A 16,273-nucleotide genomic window follows, 5' to 3' on the forward strand; every position below is an offset into this window, starting at 1 on the left:
GAATTCTGATTATCTGTTAGGATGAGAAATACCAGATTGAAAGAAATATTTGGGTCTGTGATGGTTATCCTAAAGGGGAAAAATCTAACCACCAGGTGTGTTTTGTAATTTGTGTATGATTCTCCGTATTACATATAATTGGTTTTGTATTTGTTCTACAACAAAAATAACAATTTTTACCAAGGGCGTAAGTGCATTTATGCATTGTTAGGAGTTCAAGTCTGTGATATTGCCTTGTTTTGTGTATTGGCTTACAGGTGCGTAAAATCTCTCAAGTTAAACCTGGCAGGCACTGTGCTAAAGCTGTAGTAAATACAAGTGCAGGAAGAACAAAACTCATCTGGTGGTAAAAGTCCTCAGGCCCCCAAAATGTTGTCTCCTCTAGGGTACTGACAATTCCTACCTTTGCTAGCAGTTACAAAATGATGTTTTATAATATTAGAAAGCTGTAATTTTCACGTGAAATTCAATAATATATTCCAGCAACATTCTTCCAGCTTCAGGCTGGTGTTTTTTAAGAACATCTCTCCAATTTAATGTGCTGTTTTAGCTGTACTGTAATCAAATGCAATCTTTCCCGATTTGGTATGTTTCTGATTCTCAATTATGCGTTATTGTTTCATCTGTAGCATCTACTTAAGTGTTTTTTTCTTAAGCAAGAAAATATATTTTGGAGTGTATACACACAGGTGTATATGATTCCTGTCTTTAAAACTATGGTAAAAATTGTGATTGCCAGCTTTTGGGACTTTTTTCCTTGATTTCATGGAATCACCAAGTGATTTTCTTGTAAATAAAGACAACCATCTATATTTTAATACATAAAAAGGTTTAAGGTCTAAAAATGATCTAATAAACCTGCTCAAATGTGATGCTCTGTCCTTCCTTACCTCTTTTGGAAGGAGTTATTAACAGCAATGTGCTAATTAGGAATTAGACTGTATATCTGTGTAGCGCACTTCCCTATTATATCTATAGATGCTCTGCTGCTTTGCTGTGGTCAGCTGCCCGCACTTCTAAGGAGGTTGGATGCTGTGTCTTTGGTGCTCTTGCTCCTGTTGTCCCCACCTTGCTCTCAGGACGTGTCTGTGCGATGTGGTCCTGGTGCCAGACGATGCTTCTGCGTGGGCACCAGCCCCTGCAAGAACACCGCTTGTGCCAATGACCACTTGAGAAGGCACGGCAGAGCTTTGCTGATTTGGAGGGTTTATTTTTCTTTACAAACTGCTGAGCGAAGTGGGAGAAGTCCTCCAGGAGCATCGCCTCAGATAACACAGTGTGAAAGCAGAGCTGTAGCATGGCTTCAGGGCACAGGGAGAGTCACCTGCTGCTGCTGCTGCTGGAGGGATGGGGAGGCAGAACAGATTCACTGCAGCCGTGCGTCTCCTAGGGCCAGTGTTGGTGCATTGCCTCCAGGATGGTGGGAATTACTGCGCTAATAAATGATTAAAACAGGGCTGGTACAGGTCAACAGTGATTGCAGGTTGGGACTTTTGTGCGTGTATATTGCTGTTGTCGTCATCCTCCCTTCAGGAGACCAAATAATAGGCTCTGAATGTAGCTTAACCTTGAGTTCACAAGCTTTCTTGTTGGGAGTGTGGAATTGCCTTTGCTGCTTAATTTGCCACAAAACCAGTGAATATAAAGAATTAGTTGTGCTAGCATTACTGAATTCCTCTTTAAGTGTTGTAGTAATGTTGATGTGTCTGTGGTGGTTAAGGATCTAAGGAAAACAATGTCTGCAGGTAGAGCTAATCTCTTTTTAAGACTACGTACTTCACTTCTCACATTACAGGCTGGTACCAGCCAGTTCTGTAGTTCAAGGTGTTGATTATATTTCTAATTATATGAAGAACCACACTAAGTCTTGCAATCTTTTAGACTTCTGTGGGATGCGAAGAATATCCAGGAGGCTCAGGCCTGGAATTCTCAAAATCTGTTGTCTCTTTGCCTGTGTGTTTGTGACACCAAGAGAAATAATGGTATGGGGAGTTGTAATCTATGCTGGGAGATTGTAATAGTTTAAGCTTTTCCTAAAATTTGCTTAATTACGTACTCCGTAATTACGGAAATAACTTGGAGTGTTAGTATAAAATAAAGTGGAAAAAATCATTAATAGATTATCTGGAAGTGTTATTTTAAAATCTAATCCAATCCAGAATGATATATAAATATATATGTATTTAATATGGAAATCTGTGAGCTCTTTTATGGGAGCTGCTTGCTTAATTTAAAACGAAATTGTACTATAAAAGGATTATAAAGTGTATGCCTGTGCTGAGAAAGGAAGTGCTAAATGTTATGAGGTGTCTTTCTACTCTTAGGTTCCACCCTTCTTTTTGAAAGGACGTCCTTTATTTTGGATGTTTTCTGCTTCATTTAAATGTACCACACAACATCAGGATATGCTAGTAGGATGTTTTGGATGGGTCTTAGGAATGTTTATTTAAATACGTTTTTGTTCAATAGGATTCTGAGTTTTTTCTTTCTGCTTTTCTTTCTAGAGAAAAGAATTCAGTTCTGGACTGTCTTGAACATTACTCATGGTGCAACTTCAGAGAGCGGCTTGATTTATCTGACTTGAAGAGGAGGCACATGTGCAGTAAGCCAAGAGGACATGGGCTTTCAGTGCATCTGGAAAAATGATCAGGTATCAGCAGTTGTTTATGCTTGAACTGTAGTAACTAGTCAGAAACTTGAGGAGGCATGAAACAAAAGAGCACTCACTCCTGCAGTTATCCTTACGTTTTAGATGTTCTTTGCTCTCCAAAGGTAGGGATTAGGTAAGTTTGCCATCTTGTTCTGTATCATGTCCACAGCCATTTCACTGCTACACGTGCTCTCGTGCAATAGCTCAGTTGCAGGACATCTGATGCAAGTCCAGTTCAGATGCAACTTGTGAGTGACCAGGAAGCAATGAGTATCAAAGGAACGTTTCCATAGCCTGGGCTGAATTTAATCATAAACTGTTCAGATTTTTCAAATGCAACTTGAACTCTGAGAGCTTTTGAATCTATTCAGTCAAATTTATTGATGTTGTGAGGGGACAATTCTGATATATTATTTTTCTGTTGTTTTAAGTACTCTTTCATTGTACTTGCTGTGGTAATTGGATGCTTTTTGGAGAAAGCAAATTTCCACACGGGAACTTATACTGTTTTAGTCTGAGTAGAGACACCAGGGAAGTTCCAGCAAATGCAAAGAATAGTGTTTCACGTTGAAATTGTAGCAGCTTATAGGCTAAATAATTCTAGAATTGTAGGTTTTTAGTTATTTGTTTGTTTTCAAGCAGCTGTTCATCATCTCTAAAATAATGTCAAATGTTTAATGTATCAAACTATCTGGTGTAATAAGGGACTTTTTTTTTTTTTTTTTTTTTTTTTTTTTTAGCAAGCTCACGGTTTCAGTTTGGTTACATTGAAGCGGATTCATTGAAACAGTTTGGCATTTCAGCGTAAACAGCATTTGTCGATTTTGTTCCTCTGCTCAGAGCTGTGCTGTCAGAGGAGGTAACTGCTGCCTGGGGGCAGCCAGGTTCAGTTTGGGGAGAGACTTTGGGAGGCTGAGCAGGGCAGGGGAGGAGGAAGGAGCAAGAGGTGCAGGCGGCAGCCAGTAGCCTGCGGCAGGGAGACTGAGCTAGGACTGAGAAGCAGAGACAGCGAGGGCTAAAGGGATGCCTGGAAACAAAGCACAGCTGGCAGGGAAGGTTGTGTGCTAACACCTCCTAGTCTGACTGACCTGGTCTCTTTGAATTTCCTTTGCTGAAGATGTTCTGGTTCATATTCTAAGAAAACTTGGTGTTTTTCTTCAGGGAGCAACCTGTGCAGCAAAGGTCTGTGCATGTTTGGTAGGGAGCTCTGGCTGGCTGGTGGGGAGGCCAGTTGCAGACAGGCTGACCGCAGCTTCGTTTCCTGAGGAGTTGCCAGCCGTGCAAAATGGATTTTGGACATGATTGAGAGACTGGTTAGGACACGGGGTTAGGAGCTTTGAGATGACAAAGAGGCCCGTGATTTCATAAATTCTTGTTGCTTTGAGCTTTGAAATCGAGTTTAGCTGTGTTCCTATTAAAAAAGGTGTGATTTTAGCACAAGTTAAGTTTGTGGCTGCAGGTCGTGCATGGTGTCATTCTGCGTTTCATGAGGGGTTGGACTAGATGGTCAGAGCAGTTCTTTGGTGTTCAGGTGTGCTATTTTCCCCCCTCTGTCTGTAAAACAAATTTTTGCTATTGCTTTTGAAATTTGAAATAAATGGCAGAAAGTTCTTCTCATATTCTCTAATCTAATGCATCCGTGTGAGCTTGTGATGCTTTTCTGTAATGTATATTGCCTTCTATGTTAGCATGATACTTGATGTTTTAGGTACTGCTATTTTTAAGAATGTCATTCCTTGAACGTATGCAGTTTTTTACCTTAACTATATCTATTCTATATATTTAAAATTAAACGGTAAAACTGGTATATTACCAGGGTCGCTCTGTAAGTGTTCACTTAAAATTGTCCTTTGCTTTTCAAGTGGGAAGCGCTTGATATATTTGTCTGTGATGGTATTCAGATTATTTTTATTCCCTTTTGTGATTACTGTCAGAAATATACTTTTGTTTGACTTCTGCTAACCAAGTTAAAAACACTTTTGAAAGCACACACAATTAGTAATTTCAGAGAAATTGCATTAGTCAAATTTTCATTGTATTTTATTTTTATTAAAGGAGAGTATTTGACATTTCAATTGTGAGCATAGGTATATGTGAAGAACCCTGAAAAGGAGCAAATTGTATAATTGTTCTGTAATCTTTGGGAATTTAAGTTTTGAGGAATATTGTCAAGAAAAAAATAGTGTTTTCTTTATGAATACTAGCAGAGAAATCATTTATGCTCATCTTTAACTGTAAAAATATCTTAGTTTTCTTCAGTTAGTGGATGGATATATGTGTAAGGGAAGAAAACTTTTCAGCCTCAAAGAGACAGAAAATGTTTTTCTTTAAATTTTCTTTACATTTGTATGATGTTTCTCATAAGTAAATACTTCATGCAGGTAATAGTAGACAAGTTTTAGGAGGTAATTGAGCCACCTGCGTGAAGGCTTGCAGGAGCATGCATGATGGGGCTACATTTTGGGATTTGTTTAGTGTAAAATCTCATTTTTTCCTCTGTGAGGGGTGGCGGGTGCTGTAGAGGCAAAGTATCCATATGTTTAGTCACTATCATGTTATGGATTATAATTAAGGTGAAGTATTTTACTTAAGAATGAAAATTTCCCTTGATTTAAACCTGATTACATTTCAGTGAAAGCAATTAGTTGCATGAACTACCCTGCCCTTGCTTCATCAACAACAATTTATCAGTTTCTTCATCAGCATTGCTGCTGCTTTTTATTTATTTTATTCAGTTAATAGAGCAGACACTCTATATTGAAGTGCTGAATGTACAGTAGTGGTGGAATAGGGGAACAGAGGTGCCTTAAGGACATAAAGCGGGCCTTTTTGGGGGAACGTGATCTTTAGTAGATTGCATGTAATGGGGGAGCAAGCGAACCAGGCAGGCTACTAATCATGTAGTTGGTTATTGGTTTCTGTTTGTTTTTATCCCAACAACATGATATATCCTTTATGAAAAGGATACACATTTTCTGTTCTTTACCACTAAGTGGGAAGTAGCAGTTAGAGCAGGCTTGCATCTCTCAGCTTGAAGGGAAAGTGCAGTCAGCTTTTTTGCTCTGCTTATGCAGAACTACAGGTTTTATATGCTGTTGTGAAATAACTGTCCTGGAAGACCCCACAGTTAATGCTTCAGCTACCATATTTCATGCAGGGTTGTTGTTCTTTCTCTTAGCCATCGCCTGTATTTACGAAGGTGGTGCTTATTTTCCCTGGATGAGCAAAATCTTCTGCAATACAAAGCTGATGGTTTGGTTTAGTTGGAATATTAGGACATTGGCGAACTTTTATATGCCCCTTTGGTGAAGGTGGTATAATTTTTGGCTGTCACTTAGGGACAGCTTTCTGGTGTAATTCATAAAGCAAGTATTTGGTATGCCACACATCTCCTGAGAATTCCCTGCTTTGGGGTGATACACACGGTTCTGCATTATCCAGCACTGATCTTCAAAACAAGGATCAAAGTCATCACTGCTGACAAGTTTAATGCTCTTCATCTAAATATTCTGGGCCAAAAATCTGTTAAACATGATTTGAAATGTTTAAGGTGTTGTCACCGCTCTTTGTAAAGTGAATAATTCTGTGCGTATTCCTTAGACAAGTCAAGAGGGGCAGATCCTGGGGGCTGTGGTTAGCAGCAGGGGAACAGAAGAAATGTCTTGGGAAAGAGGTGCAAAAAAAACCCACAACAGTGAGCTCTAGCAAAAAAGCTACTGATAGCTTCATGACTGGCAGTAGTCTGGGAGGCAGATGCTGAGCAGGTTTTGTGTGTCTTAAGAGCATTTGCATAGGGCTGATCAACTGTTTTTGAAGGAACTTTATCCCAAACTACAGAGAACTATTAATACTAAAAATAGTGCCTTATTCTGTCAGTCTTTAACTTACAAATGCTTGAATTCTGCTGTCTTAATGGGCTTTCAATTTTTTTTTAATTATTATTTTTTTTCTATAAATCTGGGTAATATTCCTCAAAGAGGTTGTATAACAGTAGCAAGACTGGAAGGACTCAATTTGGCAAGACCTCATAGTGCAAAAGATCAGATTAATTTTTTAGCTTCTGGTCTTGCTGCAAAGCTTTCAGTATTGCACTATCTTCATAGGAAAAGAGGCCTGAGAGGTTCCAGAAGATCATCTTGACCCTTTGCCTCAATGCATCATCGTTATTGCTGGATAATTCCTGTGAGGCCTTTTTCATTTACCCTCTAATACAGGAGGCAACGAGACTTCCTTAGATTAGTGCTGTATTTACCACTTAGAAAGCTTCTTCCAACTTAAGTAAACGTCTCTTGTTGCACTTTGAGTCCTTTACACCTTCTTACCACAGAGGTGGAGGATATTTTTTTTCTGTTATTCTGCAGAAACCATTACTAGATTTAAGGACCCTTATATCTCAATCTTCTCGTCTCTTTTTAATTTGTTTACACTGAGCAACCTCAATTAGCTCACTCGTCCCTTGTAGCTCACTTTATTAACCCTCTGGCCTTTCTTGTACTTGTGTCTGGGGTTCTCCTTCTTGGCAAGCCTCACCCCCAAAATGGGCTTTACCACAGGCTTGACCAAAACTGAGCAGACCACGAGGGTTTCTTCCATTCTCTCCAATTTGTGTTCCCGTCACTGAATAAAGGTGCCTTGTTTATGACGACTCGATGTTTATAATTTGTGCTCAGTCTGTGATCCTCTCTATCCCCAAATCCTTATCTACAGACCAGCTGCTCAGCAGTTGTTACTATATTTGTGCAGGTGATTTTCTTCCTCTGAACAGAACCTCCCATATGGTTTCACTAATTCCTCAATAGCTTCCCAGTTATGCACGGGCAGATCAGTGCCTCTTTGTGGGAATAACTTAAATTATTAGGACTTTTCTTTGCACATGGCACTAATACTGAGGCTTCGTTCTTGGATCTCATTTTTTCCTAGCAGTGTTTTGCAGGCTCCCAGTGTGGGAGAGGAAGGGTGACTGTAGCTCACTCAGCTTTGAAAATGTCCCTTATAGCTGTTAATTATACATACTTAATTTTATTACTTTTGCAGCATTTCTTACTGCTGGCAATTCTGTTAATGTTAATTATTTTTATGGAAGGCTTCATTTTGAAACATTCTCTGGGAGAATCACTATTTTATGGCTGTTTCCCTGAACAAATAGATCTGCTGTTCTCACAGGGCCTCTGCCAAGGATTTCTGCAAATGACCTCCGAGGGGAAAAATAAACACATTTCCTTCCCTTTAGTTGTATGTTTTTGGGTAGACACTTTGCAGATGTGGGTGACTTTCAGAGCATTGCATATCTGGGTTTGCAGCCCTCTCCAGCTCCCTGCTTTTGTTGCTGAACAGACCTGGAAGGCTCCCTGTGGCTCCAAGTGCTGCTGCTGTGTGAGCAGAGAGGGCCCAAGGCTTGTTCCCGGGGCAGCCCTGATGCACCTCTAGCAGCAGGGTCACCAGAATGGGCACCCTGCTTTCATCCTACCCCAAAGGCAGCCTCTCAGCCAGGGGATGCTCATCCTCAGCGAGGCAGGAACGGGGGTTGAAATCACAGGCTGTCCTGCTGTGAACCGACCCCCTGTAAAGCAGGGCTTGTAAACAGGGCCCCTGACCTCAATCGCAGCTTGCCTGTTCACGGGATGTTGCACTTGCCTCGCTTTTGGGCTTTTTCTCTCTGTGGTTTTCCCCCCTCCAGTCACCCCTTGACCCCCAGCACTTGGCTCTGAGACTTGAAGAGACTGAAGATCTTCTGATGGTTTAAGTAAAAAATTTTCCTTTCTTCCTGTCACCCTCCCCCCCCCCCACTGAAGTTTGGACCGTTCAGAAGGGGAATGTGTACCTGCAGGGTTGGAGTGAATCAAATATCTTGCAGGTTTCAGGGCTTGACAATAAAATGTCCCTCCAGGCATCCTATCTATGCAAATACTTAGGCTCTCTGTTCAACAATCATTTGCTCCCTCACTTTACTTCTATTTATTCATGCAGGTAGGAAGTTTTCACAGCGGAGTCCCTCTTGTTACCTCCAAGTGTGTGCAGAGTGGATTTATAAACAGCCTCATGCACATGTTGTTATGAGATTAGCCTTTGAGTCACTGGAATCTCATTTCTAATTTTCCTATTTTTAGTGGAGTATGCCATTTGCTTTGATTTTCCTGCTTCCCTGTGTGTCTGTTACTGGGCATCAGGGATGGAGACCTTGGGATGGATGGGCCCTGGGTCTGATGCAGCAGAACCATCCTTTCCAGTCAAAGGCTGAATTAAGACTTTTGCCCCGTATCAATGTCAAGTTACCAAGGCCTATAGATAGCAAGATTATGTTATTTTTGACTATTGGCATAATATTGTTGTTCTCAGCCTTCTGCGATTTCGGTAGTTTTCCAGTTTATTAAAATTGAAGGTCATTGGATTGGAGAACGTGTTAAAAGATTATTTTAGGACCAGGCTCAAATTAATATGATGTGCCGGCTTTGAAATGTTATGCCTAGCAGATGCTGTATACCATTCCTATTACTTACTAATTGGCTTGAAAGTGCTTAATTATCCTGCCTTTTTCAAATATAGTGAATAGATATTTGTTAAATGCTTCTAGCTTTCCTTTTGCACCCATTAGCACTGGCTTTGGCTGCTATGATTCCTAATGGCCTATTTAGTTACTCAAATATCCTTTCGGAAATCCTTCTACCTGTGAAGTGTCGCCACCACATGTATGTTCCCTTGTGAACTTTTTTTTTTTTTTAATAGCTTATACCCTTGTCATACTCTATACATTTCTTTTTATTTTTTTATTTTCCTTTTTTCTCTTTAATACTGAACTGAACTTACCCATAGAGTCATGTTTGGGCATCTGATGCTTTATAAAGATTTCCCTGCTTTTGCCAATGTTCTTGTCTGAATGAGAAGGGGGGAAATTCTAACGCAGACCAACTTGAAGTTAGCTCTTTAGATGTGTAAGTGGTATGCAATGTACATTATTAAAATATGTAACTGGTTGTAGCCATCCTGCTTTCTAATGCTGCTGTTTGGCTACTGACATAATCTTGTAAGGAGCCATCAGTTTTAGGCCAATGTCTGTTTTTTCTTTTTCCTAATGAGCTAAGATAGTTATGTTGGATTAAATTCAGATGCTTGTATTTGGAAAATTTTAACCTGATCTGTTAAGTCAAGGACAAAACTGAGTCTTGGTACGTTGACCCAAGTCACCATAGAAAAGAAAATCTTAACTTATATGTGCAGGCTCTTTTCTTCTACTGGTGTCTTCCTGGGGTTTTGTTCCCACATACTATCCCTGGTGGGTGCTTTTTAAATGTCATTGCAATTAACCCTTGGAAACCTCTGAAAATTCTATTTTTTCCTCTGAGTTTTTAGTTCTGTGCCACTGTTTCTCCTTTTCGTCCGCTTTTTGCATGTGGCACTGTGCTCCCCTTCTGGATCCTGAGATCCTGAATTTACCCCACCCCCCCCACCCTTCTGCCTTTTTTTTTTTTTTAAGGGTTAAGATATAATTCCCATTTCTGTTTGTTTAAGAGTGCCACTGAAATGAGGAAGCTCTTGTTTTTGCACCGCAGTAGTGAGGTGAGCCGTCAGCAGGACAAAGGGAAGGCAGGAGGTCAGGGCAGGTCCTCTGAGCTACAGAACCACGTGCTGCTGGGTGAGGCTGTGGTACAAAGTGATCCTGTGGAGATGTGTCATTCAGCCTTTAGCCTTGCTTCTCCCTTTGGCAGCAGGTGCATTCTGTGGATAGAAACCTCATGATTTGCTTTTTGTGAATTTTAGCTCTTGAGATGTAATTCTTATTTGGATCTCCTCAGCAAAAGTTTACGTGTGCTCTTTTTGATCTTGAAAGTAGGTAATGAGATTTGCATTAATTTTCTTTGGTCAGCTTTATAAAGCTCCATTCAAAAACCAAAGTCCCAAATCAAAACTCAAATTCAGAGCATACTAATACATTCATAGCAGTAACTCTTTGGCTGGGGTGGTTGCGTCTCCCACACTGCGGTGCTGCTAAGAGATGATGTGCTGAGGGCAGGTGTAGAGCCCTGTGAGACCCACCCGGGGTCTTTTAGCATGGACCAGTGGCTGGCACTGTCCTGGCTGTCTGCTGACTCAAAGACACACTAATGATATAAACCATTGTCCTAACGTAAGCAAACACCAACCTGTCACCTCATATAAGCACACTTTACATAGGTATTCTCAGCAGGCAAGGTTCTGTTAGCCTTCAGGAATGCTTTTGTATCCTGCCCTTCTCCCTCCACAGAAGCTACTATCTGTGATTTAAAGTAGCACAAATTCTTTGTTTTCTAAACCCAAATCTGCCTTGTTGTTACATCCATCCCTAGATCACTTGTGGAAGTTACCCACTTTCTGTAAGGAAAGGTGGGAATGTCTCAGACATTCTCTCAAAATGCTCTGCTCTACAGAGTAAGTTTTGGGACATCTGATTTTTGGCTTAGTTGCTTCTTACTTGCTAGGAAAAGGGGTGGTGAAAATACCAAAATTCTGTTTCTTAGTGATCGGGAAGGCTACAAATTGGTCAGGAGCTCAAGAGATCACACATATGAGTTGTAAACCCCAAGGTGGTGTAGTTGCATAATGTGCAGCCTAGGTTTTTCTTCAAACCTTGTCCGTAATTCCTGGTTATGCTCAGCTCTCCTCTCCTTCCCTATTATTTCACAGACAAAAACGAGGCAGAACTTGTGTTCTGTCTGTCCAGATCCCAGTTAACCGTAGCTGTCCTTGCGTGCCTCCACCAGGACAGCATCATCTGCTTGGGCGTCCAAACTGACGCAGTGTGTCCTCGCATCTGGTGTGCAGAATGAAGCATATGCACTGGCGTAGAAATGAAAATGAAATGAAAATGGCTGGTAGGCTGCTGTGCGGATGACCGCCCTGTTGTGCCCACCATTTGTTACGTAGCTGCATGTGTCAAACTGTGCACGCTCCGATTTTTGGTTCCGAATGTTTCTGACGTTGTGAGCCTGTCTGTCTGCTGTTGTGAATGTTTGAGAGCTGAATGTGTGATTTTGTTAGTGCTCCTATTTTTATTTTGTTGGTGCTTTTGCATTGCTAATCAAATACAAGCCTCCTATTGTTCTCCCTGCGGCTTCCTTCCAGTAGATGCTTATATTTAGTTATTTTAGTAATTCCCAGGGTTTGAAATCCTCAAAAAAAGCCAGAGAGGTGATAAACTCCTTTTCTGATTACTAAATACGTTTGATTCATCTAACAGATGGCTGTTATTTGATCTGCTGTTGTTACCCGAGCTGCACGCAGGGGCAGAAACTCGCAGGAGTGGTGACTTGGAGGCAGCAGAGGATGTCCTCGCCCGGTCCTTCCCGTGGAATGGCAGCGCTGATGCCATTTTACCCCGAGGCCTCGGTGATGAGCAAATTGTTTTCGGTGGCATCTCCCCGCCTCGCACACGTAGCACGGGGCCGGGTGGGCGCCCCGCGATTCGGGCGGCTCGGCGGTGGGCTCGGGCTGTGGGGTGCCCAGATTTGGCTGGCAGGAGGTGGCTGGCGGTGCCCGCGTGGATTGGCTGCCCCCCAGCTCCCCTCGCCGCACAGCCCCAGCCAGCTCCGCCGAATCTCGAAACAGCCCGATTTACATCCATTCATGAATCCGTGACGTCAGCACGCTTCTGTGCTTCTTTGCAGCAGGCTGCAGGATTGTGTGGGTGGAATTTCCTTTTATTTTGCAACACTTCCTTTTTTTTTTTTTTTTGCCTTCCATCTTTTTAAAGCAAGAAAATGGAGCATCACATAGGCTACCTTAATCCTTGTAAGTATTTTGTCAGAAATGTCTTTTATGAAGCGTGTGTGTGTTTGTGTGGGTGTGTTTAATGGTCAGCATTACCCTTTCGCCATTTATTTGGGAAGGACAGATGGATGTTGCATTTGTGATGTGAAAGGGCTGAAAAAATGATGCTGAGAGAAGGGATAAGGAAATATGCAAGCTTAATTTCTCCATCGCTGCCTGTAAATCTGATAGCTGTCCTGTCCTTTTGCTTGTCTGAGAGAGAGACATTTTTCAGTTACAATTTTGCACGTTATCTTCTTGTGCCCCCCTTTTAAAGGGGAAGGAGGGAATAGCAATGGAGAATGGATATATATGGAATATGCAGGGAATGACATAAGAATTATTAAGGACAGTATAAAGAAGCAGAATTGTGTGTGTGTGTGTGTGTATATATATATATATATTTATGCCTTCTAGACAATCAGAATTTTTTCCTTGTGGGCTAATCAATTGATTCTTCTATTGTGTTACAGTAATAAATAATTTAAATCCTCTTTTGAGGTGGTGTAGAGATGTCTGTGTTCTCATCAGCCTGGTAGGAATTTGTTCCTTTATTATTGCAAATAGCACTTTATGCTGTCTGTGTTGTGCTGAACACATGATTTCTACCCCGTTTTCCTAATAGATGAGGAAGCTGGGAGTACCATTCCAATTAGCGATACTGTTCACTGGGGCAAGATTTGTCATATTCTTGCCTACCTGAATGGGGGCATGATGTCATGTTTTCTCCCAGTGAAGTGAGTGGAGCCATTCTTTATTTTTATTTTTGGAGACTGGGGGGGGGGGGGGGGGAGGGAGGGAAGTGTCGGGTACTGCAATAGCTACATAATACCAGGCCAGACGTCTCTCAACTAAATGAAATATTGGGTATTTTAAGTTGATCTGGAGGAAGATGACATCAGGCCCGTGTGTTTGGATATGCTGATTTTATCGATAGGCAGTCTGTTTCCATAGGAGAAACTGAAGGAACTTAGTGATTGTTAATTTTGAGAAAATATGGAAATATTTGAGGAAAAACAATTAAGTGAAACGAGAGAGATTTGGCTAGTCTGATTTGCAAACATGGGCATTTTTTTGCAGTAACCACTGTGTGTGTAGTCATAGAAATCTTGTGATACCCTGGAATGCAGATATGTTTAAAAGTTTCTGGTACTCTCCTTTTTGTTGTTTCCGAAATGTATGTGCATTTTTGTTTCTAGAGAGATGCAACCCTTTGAACCTTGGCTTCTGTAACAGACTTGTCCTGTGAAAATCAAAGAAATTATGATTTTGCTGTAGCAGGCTGTTTGTTTTTGTTTTAACACCAGTTTAGTTTGTATATTTGGGCCCTTGGTCTGATTCTTTGTGATCTGGAATGGTGCTATCATTCAGATTTGTCTTTGTCCCCTGCTGCCTGGTAGTTAAATTTATAGCTGGGATTCAGTTTGACTCCTGTGTCTGGAATTAGCAAACAACTTAAAGCACAGAATATACGGTAGGCATTCTTAACATTTCTCAGTTATATGTGAAATTATGTTAATGGGTTTATTTTTTTTTTCTGGTTGCATTTTTAACCTTCCTTTTTGTCTTCTATTATAAAGAGTTGGTAAGTGGCTTATCTCCAATGGATCAGAAAATGAAATAATGACTTATTTGAAAATCTCTTCATAGGTAAGCGGTTTCACAATTGATAGTTATTAAAATGTGGTTCTGCTCTGAGCAGAGGCAGGATAAGAAGGGTTTTACAGTATTTCCTTTTTTTTTTTTTTTTTTTTTTTAATGACTGTTATAGCAAATATGAGAAATGAGAAGGTGACTGATTAGACTGGAGTTGTTTGTATTTGGTACCAATTCCGTGCTTTCTGCAGTTCAGATGTGGGAATAGATTTCAAATAGGGGGAATTCTCCAAATGGCAGAATCTTTAAAGCTTTTATATATCTATTTATAAAAATAAATTGTCTGGCATCAGTCATGTGAACAGATTTAGTCAGAGCAGGTTCTTCTTCAGCTCTGGTCCATGGAGTTGGGGTGGGCAGGGGAAGGCTCCTGAACCTCCCTGTGCACAGAATGTTTTGGCCAAGGTCCTGCCTCAGATATCAGCTGTGGAGGAAGGCAGCAGCCTTGCAACTTCCAGTGAGTTTTTCAGTCATAACTGAAAGAAAATGAGTAAACTGAGGCAAATGTTACCTCTGCATCCACAGAAGAGGCAGGACTTTGGCACTTCAGCAAGCCCTGGCCTGCTTATGGCGCTCTTTTCTCTCCTTAGGAAATGTGCCCAGTGCAGGGGCTTAAGCTTTTGTAGGATGCTGCTATTGTGATTCTGTAGCAAACCACTTGTGCTTCTTGCAGGGGGAAAGGAGGTGGTGAGTAAATATTTCACCTAAAACACACACTGCTTTGGACTGAACAGCAAGTTGGCAGTTGTGGCAGAAATAGTGAGGTGGGCTGGAAGCAGCAACACCGTGTGTGCTTACTCCCTCCCCTATAAATACTCAGTGTGCATTTTGACCTCTGTCCTCTTTCCCTGTTTACAACTTCAGCTGAAAAGTCTTTTGTTGGAGTGGGTTCAAAGGCATTAGTGACAACTGAGAGTAGAGCAGGGTGAAGACTAGATATTTTCTGTGAAAAGTACGCGGTTTTATAATCCTGTGGTGAACCTGTAGTTGTTGGTGCTGTTCCTTCTGTGGCAGTTGCTAGCTCAGTGCTAGAGGTGCTGTGAGAGAAGGAAGGAGAAACTGGGGTGCAAGTGGGAGGCTGGCCTTCTTCCAGCAGAGTGGGCTTGAGGAATGCAGGTCTCAGTCTGGACATTTTCTTCATTCTGAGGATGTTTGTCCTTTCCTGTCCCCAACCCGTTACTTTGCCACCTTGAGGCCTTGCAGAGGACACCAACATCATCAGTAATGCACAGTATCACTGAAACATAGAAAGTCTTCCCTCCCCACCCTTCTGGGCCTGAGAAGGTGCCCTTACTTTATCAACAGTAGGCAAAAAGTTGCTCAGTGGGGATGAGCCGGAGGGCTGAGTGTAGCTTTGGAAAGTCTCTGCAGGATATTAGGGGGCATGTGGCCTGTAGGGCCTCTGAGGGTCCTCCATATTCCTCGGCGCATGACTGTGCGTTGTGTGTGCCGTCCTGATCGTGTTACTGTCGCGTAAAAGCTCTAGTGGCCTGAGAATAGGATCACACCTCTCGGTTGTTGCTCTAACCCCTTACGCTGTGTCAGTAATACAGGCTTAATAGAGGCTCCTGAGCAAGTCATTGTGCTTGCTTCTCTATGGAGGAGTAATCCTCTTTGCTTGTGGAAGTGCTATGATGCTTACTAAATGCAGCTCTGCCTCTTCCCTGCTGAGTGACCTGCTGGCTGGCCTTCAGGTGTCCCCATGCCCTTCCCATCGGCTGTGCACTCCAGCACTGCCCCCAAAGCACTACACACACCCTGGCTGTTGAGATATATATATATATTTTCTTACTTTCGTGGATAGTTGCTTAGATACTTCAATACTGGGTATAAATCATGTAAGCTGCTAGTGCTGAAGAAGTGTATATTTTTTTATGTCAAATATGCTTCGTGAATCTTGAATAATTCATGCTTACTACAAAAATAATAACAAATGTGAGTGAATTTACCTGAGACCAATCTGATGCTTCACATGAATCAAAGCGAGAGTTTGATTCAGTCACTGGATTCCTGAAAATAGCACTTTGATATTGATCTTCATCCTCAAAGATCTTTCAGACATTAATTAATCTTAACACTGCTCCTTGGAGGAAAATATGATGTTTCAGTTCTGTAAGTTGAGGGAAATTACAAGATACGGCTCATTGATAGTACTGGTAAGTTTTAGCGGCTTCACATGGCAATGCC

At 41.5% G+C, this 16,273-nt stretch overlaps 1 protein-coding gene across 6 annotated transcripts in view; it reads left to right on the forward strand.

The window, feature by feature from the left end:
* The window catches only part of MAP3K13 (mitogen-activated protein kinase kinase kinase 13), a 72,442-nt gene that overhangs the window by 24,520 nt on the left and 31,649 nt on the right, over positions 1-16,273 (forward strand). For 5 of the 6 annotated variants that reach the window (XM_084529867.1, XM_084529868.1, XM_084529865.1 and 2 more), the window contains one exon: positions 2,505-2,650. The gene's annotated coding sequence lies outside the window, so the exon portion shown is untranslated. Of the gene's footprint in view, positions 1-2,504; positions 2,651-12,289; positions 12,413-16,273 lie in introns of those variants that run through there. The other variant, XM_084529866.1, reaches the window with a different exon arrangement.

The sequence above is a fragment of the Aythya ferina genome (genome assembly GCF_964211825.1).
Source record: "Aythya ferina genome assembly, chromosome: 9".
Classification (NCBI taxonomy): Eukaryota; Metazoa; Chordata; class Aves; order Anseriformes; family Anatidae; genus Aythya; species Aythya ferina.